At 27.1% G+C, this 12091-nt stretch overlaps 1 long non-coding RNA gene across 1 annotated transcript; it reads right to left on the bottom strand.

Annotated features, from left to right (window-relative positions):
* Positions 1-518: 518 nt before the first annotated feature.
* On the bottom strand, positions 519-10854 carry LOC111622424. The gene is made up of 4 exons (XR_002756268.1): positions 10754-10854; positions 9530-9843; positions 686-921; positions 519-602 (listed from the first exon to the last, which is right to left on the bottom strand). It is a non-coding gene; the product is annotated as an uncharacterized LOC111622424 (long non-coding RNA).
* Between the last annotated feature and the right edge of the window lie 1237 nt (positions 10855-12091).

Below are 12091 nucleotides of genomic sequence, written 5' to 3'. Positions count from 1 at the left end.
GCCGTTTAGAGATGTTTTTTTGTTGGGGTAACCGTTATTGAAGGTTAGACTTTATATGTTTTTCATTAGTTGCAAATTCTACAAAACAATGAAAAAAATATATTATTGATATAATGAACATTTTAATAATTATATCACATAAATAAAATTTGCAACATCAAAATTTTCCATGCGATAAAGACTTGGATTCTTCTTTTCGTTCAGTGGATTTTGGCAATATTTTGATAATATAAAATAAATGTATAAATACTGTATTTAAGACATTTTCTGCATAGTTATTAATTATAATAGTACAAAACTATACTTTTGAAACAGCGTCCAAAACGAAAAATAGGAATTTCGAAAGTTAAATTTTTCAAATTTTAGAAGTTATACTTTATGTATTATATTAATTAACACAAAATAATTTATTTACAAAATATTTCAAAAATTGATAATAATATAGGAATTCCAATTTATATTTTTTTATAAATACATCAGAAAGATTTTCAAAAATTATTTTTTAAATGATTATTCTTCCTAACAACAATTTTTACAGTTTAGATTTTATCCAAGTTCAATCAATTGAATTCTTGTAAAACCAATTCATGCTTTTAGTTTTTCTGTATAAATTCGAATAAAATCAGCAAAACTAGATTTTATTATTCTAAAAAAAATATAACTTCTATTTCACTAATAAACTTACATTTTGTTTCCTTTTCTTTTTCTTTTTTAATAATACATCAAAAATGATTTTCCGGATTAAATTTCGAGCATCATCTCAGATTCTGATTGATGCTCCATTAAGTTTTTAGAAAGTAGAACTCTATTGACTACATCATTAAGTGCTCTATTGGGTAGACCACTGAATGATCCAAGATGAATGCTCCAATAGATTTGCCATTTATTCACTCCGTCCTCTATCAATGAAGTTCTTAGAATCTATACAAAGACAAAATTAGTAATTAGTTCTAATAAGTGAAATTATTTTTGTAAAAATTATTTTCTCTTATACAAAATTACTCTTTCATGAAATCAAGTCATTTTTCTACTAGAAAATTTTCGTTTTTAACTATTTTTCTCGTCATCTTATTTAATTTATAACATCTAAAATGAAATTTTAGTACTTAGGTATGAGTAAAAGGAGTATAATCTCTCAACGAGGAAGAAAATATCTAAGTTATTTTTTAAGTTAAATTCTTAAAGTCAACTAGTATCATTCAAAAAACAAATATAATCGCACGATTGCTGCATTTATTGATCATACAAAAGCCTTCGATTCAATCTCCTTAAATCTTCTTTGCTACAAAGTGAATAACTATAATGTAAGTAGAAAAATGATCCAGCTGATTTTTCTCCTTCCGACAACTTACAAATCCAATCTTCCATCACTTGTTGGAATCAGAATTCAATCGGGAATTATAGGAAGGAATTATATATAAACTTTATTTTATTAATTCCTGCTCAAGCCAAACAAACCTTCTACAATCTTTTTAACTGAACATTTCATTATAAATCTTTAATTTATATATAACATTTAAGATGGAAATTGAGAGTACAATACAATCAGTTAAAATATAAAAAAAATTAAAAAAAAATAATTCGCTTAATTTTATAAATTTATTATATGTTAATCTAATAATATAAAATGTTTATTATATTTTATTACAAAATTATATAGATAAATACTTCAGCAATAAGGTGTTTTAGAAATTGAATGTTCGGATTCATTAATTAAATTCTTTCGTCTCTTTAGGGAATAAAATTACTTAACATTAACTTTTACCAATGAAATTTTTCTTTATTTGATATTATTGTTTAAAGTTTATTTTAACTTTTTGAAAAATAAATTTCTTACATTATCCTTTTTTATTTTGTATGATGAATATTAAGCTCTAGTTCTCGAAGAAGATAATCAAGAAATATCAACTAAAACATGAGAAGAACATGAAAACCTGACAGTCTAAAACGAAATTCTTATTTACTCGCTTTATACGAATCCAAAAAAATTAGAATTTCATTAAAATTTTAAAAATCTAGCAATAGGAAGGAAGGAATAATTCAAAGTGAGAAAAACATTGAACATGTTGAGGTTCAACTCTTGTCGTCACTAGGTGGCGTTGTACTATTCCTTTGTTTTCCTATGCATATATATGAGACCCCTTTGTTTACATTCTCTTTCTTTCCCCTTTGGGTTACACTAAGGACAACGGTAGATCAACTGTGTAGTTTTATGTATGTCTTGTGCCTTTGTTTGTAGTATATATTCCTTGAGTTAATAATAAAAAAAACAGATTTTTATCATGCTGCAATATTCTGTTCTTATTTGTGATTAATTAAGGAACAGTTAATACCGGCTTTCAGAGATTAAGCTGAAATTCAAGAAATGTCATACTATCATGTGACAAATAATTAGTGAGAAGTTGTGGACATTTATCCTTCAAGAAAATAGCATAGAAAATTGATATTGATAAGTGAAAAATATGAAATGAAATCAGTTTTCACACAAATAAAGTTTAATTTTTCGAAATATTTCCGAATTCTTTCCTTCGTCCACTTATAAGTATTGTCAAAAAAGCAAGAGCTTTCATTTAACTTGCACATTTCTTCTGCAAAGTTAAATGGAAACTGTATTCAATAAATCATAACATAATATCTGATATCATGAAATCATTTTTCTTTTAAAAATTTAATGAATAAAATGTGTTCTTAGTTTTAAAAAGTTCTTATTGAGCTGAATTTAAATTTATCTTATTTTTTAAAATAATTATATAGATCAATACATTTTATTATAATTTTTAATAAAAATTACTCATATTCTTTAAAAATCTTATCTCTATAGTATTGTAATAGTAATTAATAGCCTAATTACTTAAGTGAACAAAGTTATTTTCCATATTTTCATGAATGTGTCTTCTGTTAATTATTGTTCTCTTTTATTTATTTCTGGTCTTTAATTAATATGAGGAACACCAGTAAGGGGCTCCTCAAAATGTAGACTTAATCCTATGAACACTGGCGGCAAAATTAAGGCGACAATTAACGTCAACGATTGATCTCACCAATCGCCTCTTTTGACCTTGACAATCGAAAGAGATGATTAGTTGAGCCTTCCGCCGACGCTCGTTGTCATTTTTATTTTGCTACTCATGTGAATCGACCTTTAATGATACCTGTAATTTGCTTTGGAATATTGTGAAAGAAATTTCTTAACTTTTCCTTACAACAATCAGTTATCGGGGACTGTTTTAATGATTTTCAAGCCATCAACATCGAAGATGTCCTGAAGAACACAGGAAAAACTTAAAATCTGTTAAGATAATGGAAAAAGAGTATCATATGTAACTTCTAACATGCACAGGGACTTTGTAGCTGGTCTGTGTCTGTATTTGCTTTCAATTAATAGAGGTATTTACATATTTCTATTTAATTAAATTTCATTAGTTAATTTGAGAAATTCTGACATTTCAGAATTACAAATACGAAACAAACTGGAAAAAATTTTAGAGAAACTTTTAACATTTACAAATTAAAATAGGGGAAAATATTTAAAATTTTAATCAAATTCATGATTGTTTCTGATACTTTCTGATTTTTCTCCACTAATTAGCGAATTAGCGTAAAGGACATTTAAGCAACAAATTTTAACAAATATTTAAAAATTGTTCATACAGTTTTTATTTATATTTTTAAAAATAAATTTTAAATAATTCTGAAATAAATAATGTTTAAAACAAAATTTTACTAGGTTTATAAAATATTCAACATTTAAATTATTTAGTTCACTAATGAATCACGTGATTAAACCACTAAACACGGCTTTGCGCCTCACCAATAGGCCAGGCACGTGGAGTTTTTCGTGTTTTTTTCACGTGTCTAACACCTAAACAGAGACCAATTTCGCTTAAAAAGTCCACCTGGGAGATAACCCCTTGACAGATTGCCCAAATGTTGCGTTGCCTTACTTCATCAATCTAATCCAATCTATCTCATTCAAAATAGATTAAATTAATTTTTAAATTATAATTTAATAAATTTATAAGTTAAATTTAAACAGTTTAATTTAATAATTTTCTGCTAAACTATCAAATTTAATTGTTCAATATTTATTTTTTACTAATAGTTTAATCAGACTATTAACGAATTTATGATAAATTTTTAAATATTTTAAATTGTAATTTTACCCATTTTTAAATTATATTCAACTTAAAATATTCAGAAATAATAATTTTTTACATGTTAAACATACGTTTGAATCATAAATTTAACTTTAAAATTCTAAAATTATCTCGTAAAGTACTTTTGAAGTTCGCAACTAACAGTTTCATATGCGTAAAGGCATACATTAAAATTCTTAAAACATTCAGCATATGGAACTTAACAAAAAAATATATAAAATTAAGATATTTTATAATTTTTTCCTCTTCTTAGCTAAGTTTAATCGCAAATATTCAGTCGATTTTTATGCATATAAGAATTTATATCAGATCATAAAGGAATACAAATGATGGCACGTTGATGTATTTGTAGCGAATGGCGTAAAACATGTTTATAGTAGTAAAAACGTTTTTCCTTATGATTTATGAGTAATAAAGTAAGTTTTGCAAGTTTGGGAAATGTTCCAATCTAAACAATAATAATTTGAAGTATTATCTTCGGTTTGTATGTCTCGAGTTTCAAAAACTTTTATTTTCAATATATCACTTTTCACTTTTTCAAAAAAGTTAATTTCAGATTAATCTTTATATTTCATTATGATTAATGATTACTGCGTTTTTTTTTCTTTAAATTTATTTATTATTATTTATAATTTATTAGCTTGAACATAATGTATTCAATAAATCTTGTTACTAATATAAAATATAGTATTTACGTAATATTAAAAATTTATTTTTTTAATTAGTGTATTAATTACAGTTTTTGTAATGAATTTAAATAAATATATCCGTAAGTTAAAAGATTTTGTGTACTAAAAGGCCTTATTTTTTAGGCCCCGCTTGGGTTGGGCATGGCCCACAATGAACGGCCAGGTGGTGAGGGATGGGACCTAAATGTTAAAGTTTTATTATAAAAAATATAGCCTTCTACGAATGAAATTCTGATGCAAGTTTTGAACTATCTTCCATTAAAGTTATGAACAATTTTCCTATGATATCATTTTAATTTATAATAAATAAATTTTGAAATCCTCAAGAAGCAATGTCTGTAAAATATGTCGATACTCTAAAACATAAATGAATTGTGATATAATTTAATTCTAAATAAGAATAAATTCTTATAAATTTGCTGTTAGAATATATTGTATAAAAATACAATATAACGAATAAGCATATATTCGGATTGTATTTAAATAGTAACGAAATAATAACTACTTTAAAAATATTCTTCTACAGTTTTATGGTATTGACTCATCTCAAATCATTCGATATATAAACCTTTTTTTTTGTTCAAACATCCTAAAATTACAAAGGTATATGTTGTTTAATGCCACGAGTGATTATTCCACAATGTTATTTGTTTGTTGTAATTCATATAAATTAGATGAAATAGGATTTCTGCAAATTATACTTGTTGTGACATAAATTCATACGATGTCAGCGCATAATTATAGGCAGGAGGCACACCAAGTTGAATGTGTGATGATCTAACGTGATCTCGTTCTTTTCCAGGCAAAAACAGTGTTCTATAGGATTGAAGTTTCTGTCATGTAATTTAACTACAGTAGAGCGTCCTTTATCCGAAAGTCGGTTATCCGAATCATCGGTTATCCTAAAGCATTCCAGTCGGCAAATTTAAATTTTCGCTAGTGCTGTGGCGCTTCAATCTTTGGGCTACTCTAATATTTTTGTTTTGTTGGTGTGTGTTTTTTAGCTGGCAGCACTGGCATTTTTGTGCGGTGTTTTTCTGAGGATTGTGTGTTGTGCTGAATCGAACGTTTTGATACTAGATCTTCTTCTAAAGTATATATTTTGTGGTTTTTATATTTTTCAATNACAGTAGAGCGTCGTTTATCCAAAAGTCGGTTATCTGAAAGCATTCCAGTCGGCAAATTTAAATTTTCGCTAGTGCTGTGGCACTGCAATCTTTGGGCTACTCTAATATTTTTTTCTTGTTGGTGTGTGTTTTTAGCTGGCAGCACTGGCACTTTTGTGCAGTGTTTTTCTGAGCATTGTGTGTCGTGCTGAATCGAACGTTTTTGATACTAGATCTTCTTCTAAAGTATATATTTTGTGGTTTTTATATTTTTCAATATATTTATTTTGTTTGTAAGAAATAAAGAAATAGTTTTTAACGATACAACAGCCACGATTATTATTTTAAAAAGTATACGTTAGGCTTAACATCGACGAAAATTCAACGCAAAGCGACACGCAGCGGAGATAAATTTCAACACGGGATAGGTTAATATATTTTTTGTACATAATCGTTATCCGAAAAATAAGTTATCCGAACAACCTCAGTCCCCAATTGATTCAGATAAACGACGCTCTACTGTAATGCAATTTGTTGGTTTTACCTTTATCTAATTTGTAGTAAAGCGTATTATGAAAACCAGAGACCTGAATAATTCATTTAACAATACTGTACTATTCATATTACATTTATATAATATGAAGTGTTCATGTAAATTAGATGAAATCTTATTTCACCTCTTCGAAAGAACGACTGTACTGTATAGTCAATTTCAACCATAACAGTCCAAATGTTCATATGAAATGTTTATAGCATTTGAGAATATATTTATTTTATTTGTTATGATTCTTTAAAAGAAATTATTAATAATATGACCTTGTTATTTACTTCAAACACACATCCTAGAGTAATTTTCATAAGTGAATAGTTTCTATTAGACTAAGATTGATCTCAGATCAGTGATAAAACTGGGTATATTGCTATGACCATGCAAGAAAAATATCTCTTACAATTGAAGTAAAATTCTTCTTTGACTACTACACAGATTTTACTTTAATTCATTTAGTGATACATTGCTTATATTTATGTTTTATATGATGTTTATCATTTTGTACTTACAAAAAAGAAAAAAAGAAATCAGACATCGCGGCATGGCCAACGCGTTATTGAAGTTCGAACCCACGACGAGTGTTCACAAGTTTTTATCCATTCGATTTCTGGGCACTAAATTTAATGGAAATTAAGTAACATTAAAAAATGGCAACGCGACCCTGAAATTGTTGTCACTTTTACTATAAGTTAACAATATATTATCACTTTGTAAAACGGTAATAGTCTGTTATATATTACCAACAACCTGTTTTCTAAATTTATGTTTAGATTTCTTTTCATATATTATTAGCTTTAAGAATATATTACTTAAACAATTTTGTAAGCGTTTCAATTTAATACTTTGAACTGTAATTAAACTATAGATTACATCCGTAGCAACGATTATAACCGCAGGGTTACAAGAAGAAAGGAACAGTAATTTCAAATTAAATCTTAAGATAGCAATTAAAATGTTAAGATTTTGATTACTTTTTATAAAAAAAAAAACTTTAAAAAGTACTAAAAATGTTTAAGTAAATATTTAAATTAACGTTACTGAAAAACATTTTTTCGTAATCTAGAGTTTAAATTAAACAAAATTTATTTATTTTGTAGAATAAAAATTCGAATTTTCTTGTAAATTTGTGATATAATTATTTCTATATTATTTAAAGTGTATTAATTTCCTATTATTAGAACTAATTAGAGCTGTTAATTTAATTTTAATTCAAAAGGGAAAAACCGAATCTACACCGGAAACTTTCTGGCCGCTCGCCGATTGAAAACATGACAAACCTATCCAATATCCTTCTGAATCAACAATTATTTAGATGTTTGGACTTATGTTATAAACTTAGTCAAAACATTCGATTATTAATGATGGGAATCTGTCAAACGGATGGAATTATGAGGTAAGACGAGCCCCGATAACGGATAGAAAATATTCATAATTCATCGAAACAACCGATTCTTGACAGCCCGTATCAGCAAAACCCAGTCCTGGCTCAAACTTAGAACACATTAAATCAAAGTCACCTGAGTCAGTTCTCATGCGCCACACGTATAAAAAGGGGTCGCACCCGACTCCCCGCTGGACCTCCCGCTCCTCGTCTCTACCGTCCAGAAGGCATCGCCATTCGACCCGACATCTATTGAACTATTATGTTTATTTAATTTATGTAAACTCTCTCTCTCTCTCTCTCGGTCGACTTAGATTTTAAGTTAGACTTAGGTTTAAGGAACTAGCTACCCGCGAGAAATCTGCCGCGTCACCTCTCAAAAACGGACCCTCTATTATTGTTATGTTATCCTACCAATGTAACTTGGTTACATTGTGTCTGTAATCTGTGTTTGTATTAAATTTTGTTAGTTGTTGACCTGTCATTCTGTCTGCTTTCGGGATCCTATCGGCTTATCCACCCCCTCGTCGCTCGGATTCCGCCATCCACTGACGCTTGAGCGAGGATCTACCATTTTCGATGCCGGACAAAGGGCTTAGAACTGTTACCCCCTGAGCCTTCGTCTTCTCACATCAGCAATTTAATTATTGAACAATGTTGAAGAATTCTGTGTGTAGTGTCTTTGCAATCAAAACAATAATTAAAAATGTAAGTGTTTATAGATATTTTGAAATTAATAACCTATGTTATAATTTTTATATAAATGAGGTATACAGCCACGCCCTTTACTTTTTTCATATTATAGGAAATAATCATACAACTATGTAATGAAAATATTGTCACACAAGTCTATGCTGTATCATTATATAACATGTAAGTTTTTTATGTTATTGTCACCCCTCGTTTTTTGTTACGCCTACTTACCAATGTCGTGAAACTCACCTTGTTTTTTGTAATTTTTAACAGCACTGAAGAGGGGTTGGGAATAAAAGCCAACTCGAAATGCATCTGAATTAAAAAAGTGTTTTAAATAAACCGTAACGTTTTCTAATTGCTGTTTGATCATCTACCAAAATTATTGTTTGGATTGCAAAGACGCTACACACAGAATTTGAAGATACAGCAACCATACCTTCTACATTAAGAATGTTGAAGAATGTTTATTTTGCTGTCGATCATTTTATTATATTTCAATAAAGTTTAGAAAAGATTTTAATTTAAAAAATATCTATTTTCGATGTTATAAAATCCTAAAATATAATAATAAATATATTTAAAAATTAATTNTTAAAATAAATTTTTAATATATTTTTAATCAAATTAGGAAACGAGATATTTTAAATGTAATTCAGGAAAACATTAAAGTAAAATTTAAAGATATTCTAAAAATATTATTTAAATGATAAGTTATGAAACGTAATTAGAGCAAAGCGATAATTTATAATAATCAATGCATGAATAAGCGTAGTTATTTTCAAACATTAATCCGTAGAATTTTTGATATTTTATTTTATTTTTTTATTTTAACAAATATTAAAATAGAAAGAAATTATCGTTTAAAGTGCAAAAATGACCCAGTTACCTTATATAAATTTAATGTTATAAATCATTCGAAAATATTATTTATATAAAAAAATCTTAATTACCTGTTAATGAATTATCGAATTAGTCGAAAGAAACTTGACGAAATAATATATTTTTGATGTTAAAAGTACGAATTTATCCAATTTTTCGTAACTTAAACGTGTGTAGTATGTGATTACATTGACAAAGCAACTTCACTCGCATTTAACAGAATGTCATTTATCCAAAAAATCTTTTTGACAAACATTTCTGGTTCCAAATAAGTTTGTACAAAATCGATGCTCTACTTTATTTGAAATCTTAGATTCTTTGGAAAATAATCGATTTGACATTAAATTTTTTCTTTAAGATGTAACTAATACTCGAGCCAACAATCCTGAAATTCATTCAAATTATCTGAATTCAGTTTCTAAAAATTATATTATTATTATTTAATAAATTTGTAAATAAATTTAGAAATTTTTCTGTCGACCTTTTTATTTAATGTACAATACGCGCATTTATACTAATTTAATAAAAAAATTTTAATTATTAATATTAATGCTAACTAGAAAACATATATTTAATAATCCCTCGATATAGTGCTTCAAAATTCTGAAGATATACTTTCAGGTATATTTATTTGTTATAGAGTGAAAATTTAAACTTTTAAGAGTGGTTAATATAAATTGTCCATTGTCCATTATCAAATTGTGTACCATGTCAAAGGTTAACTCAATAATTGAGTAATTGGTTCTGTTAATAAACAAAGACTATTTGTTAAAATTTATTTGAAATTAAAAGTTTAAAAAAAGTAATGAGACAAACCAAAAATACACATTATTAAACACATCTGAGTGGCATGAAAAGAAAGGTGGATCGTATTTTAATGTATTTCTTTGGTGTATTATTATATATTTCTCAACAGCCTTATTGTTTTTTGAAATGTTTATTATGTTAATGTTAGACTAAATGTTTTTGCTTATTGAAATTTTAAATTTCTAAAGTAAGGAATATTTATGTCAAACGCTTGAAATATTGTTAAGCAATAACTATAAAATTCACACACTTTAAACGTTATCAAAATTTATTATTATTATTTTTTGTTTATCTTCACATCTTCCAATATGCTTTTCGTTTAAACAAGAAATTATTCTAACTTTACTAGAAAATTTTAATATTTGAAATGATTTGAATTCATCGAAAGTAGATGGGCATATTTTACTGGAAAATGTTTCGTTATTTAATTTTTAATAATATTATTCTATACTTTTATGTGAGTTACAAAGGTAGTTGATACAACTTACCTACAAAATTTTCAATCTTATTAATTAATCACAAAATTTTCACGAAAACAAAGTTTTATTATCGATCTTCGTTCATAGATTTCGAACCTATTAATATTTTTTGATTTAATTCGAAAGTTTCAACGTTCTAACGTCATTTCCAAATTCATAAATACAGCCACAAAATTATTTTATTTTACTTAAAATTACTTTTCAGGAAATTAAGAGTATATCAATTTTCTCAAAAGTCCTTTTAAGTTTAAATTTATTTATTTTCTACACAAATGATTTCTACTTTGTTTTTGGTAATCTAATATAAATAGAAGAATTATGTATTCAAGTAATAATTTACATTAAAATTGTCCTCTTGATATTCATGAATCTATTTTCGAAAAGAATAATCCACTATAGAAAACTTGAGAATCGAATGACTTGGTTATAAACCGACAAATCAAGTAAACAGTAATTAGAGAAAAGAGAAGCAAAGTTCAAAAGCAGAGAATTAGTCCTAATTAAAAATTAATAGATATTAATTTATGAATTTCAAATATTTCTTGTCGTGGGTTCGCACCTGACCAACAGGCTGATGACATGAATTTTTCTATGTTTTTTTTTAATATCTAAGTGGGGATCAGTTTACCATAGAAAGCCCTCATGGAAGACATTTCTCCTTGTATTGAACTGGATTGGATTGTTGATACAAGGCAACGTAACACACGGGCCTTTTGCCAAGGAGGTAAGCCTCCCGAGAGGACTTTCTATGAGAAAATGGTCTATATTTAGGTAATAAACATGTGATAAAACCCGGAAAACATTACCTGGGCATTCCATTGATGAGACGAGAACCCATGATTAATTAATTACTAGGATTCAGTGACTTTATTCACTTGGCCAGTAGTGGAGCATTCCATCTTGGCAGATCGCCTTTGTGTTGCGTTACCTTATCTCATCAACTCAACCAATCCATTTTTTAAAAGAAGTTCATTTTTTTATATTTCTTAATTTAAATTACATCTTAAGAAAGCCATTTGTTAGTATTTCAATATGCCTTCTATAGGGCCTATTATATAGTATGAAAAAAAGCTGCTGATTCTAAAGTCTCATTCAACTTCTGCTTTTAATTTTATTATTTTCATCTCCAACACATCATCAATTTGAATTTCAGATTTCTTATGAGAATCAGAAAATCTGCAGTTTATTTTCATTCCTAAATTATACAAATTTGATCGTTCAGTTCTAGAAAAATCAATGAAAACTAAACTAAATTTATCCTATTTTGGGTAAAATATATGATTACTTTCATCAAAAGAATAGTAAATAAAGTTAATATAATAAGGAAGCTTAAGAGAAATATATATA

Source organism: Centruroides sculpturatus, unplaced genomic scaffold, assembly GCF_000671375.1.
Source record: "Centruroides sculpturatus isolate CEXI.00-Female unplaced genomic scaffold, Cexi_2.0 scaffold23, whole genome shotgun sequence".
NCBI lineage: Eukaryota > Metazoa > Arthropoda > Arachnida > Scorpiones > Buthidae > Centruroides > Centruroides sculpturatus.
This window is presented reverse-complemented; position numbering and strand designations above follow the sequence as displayed.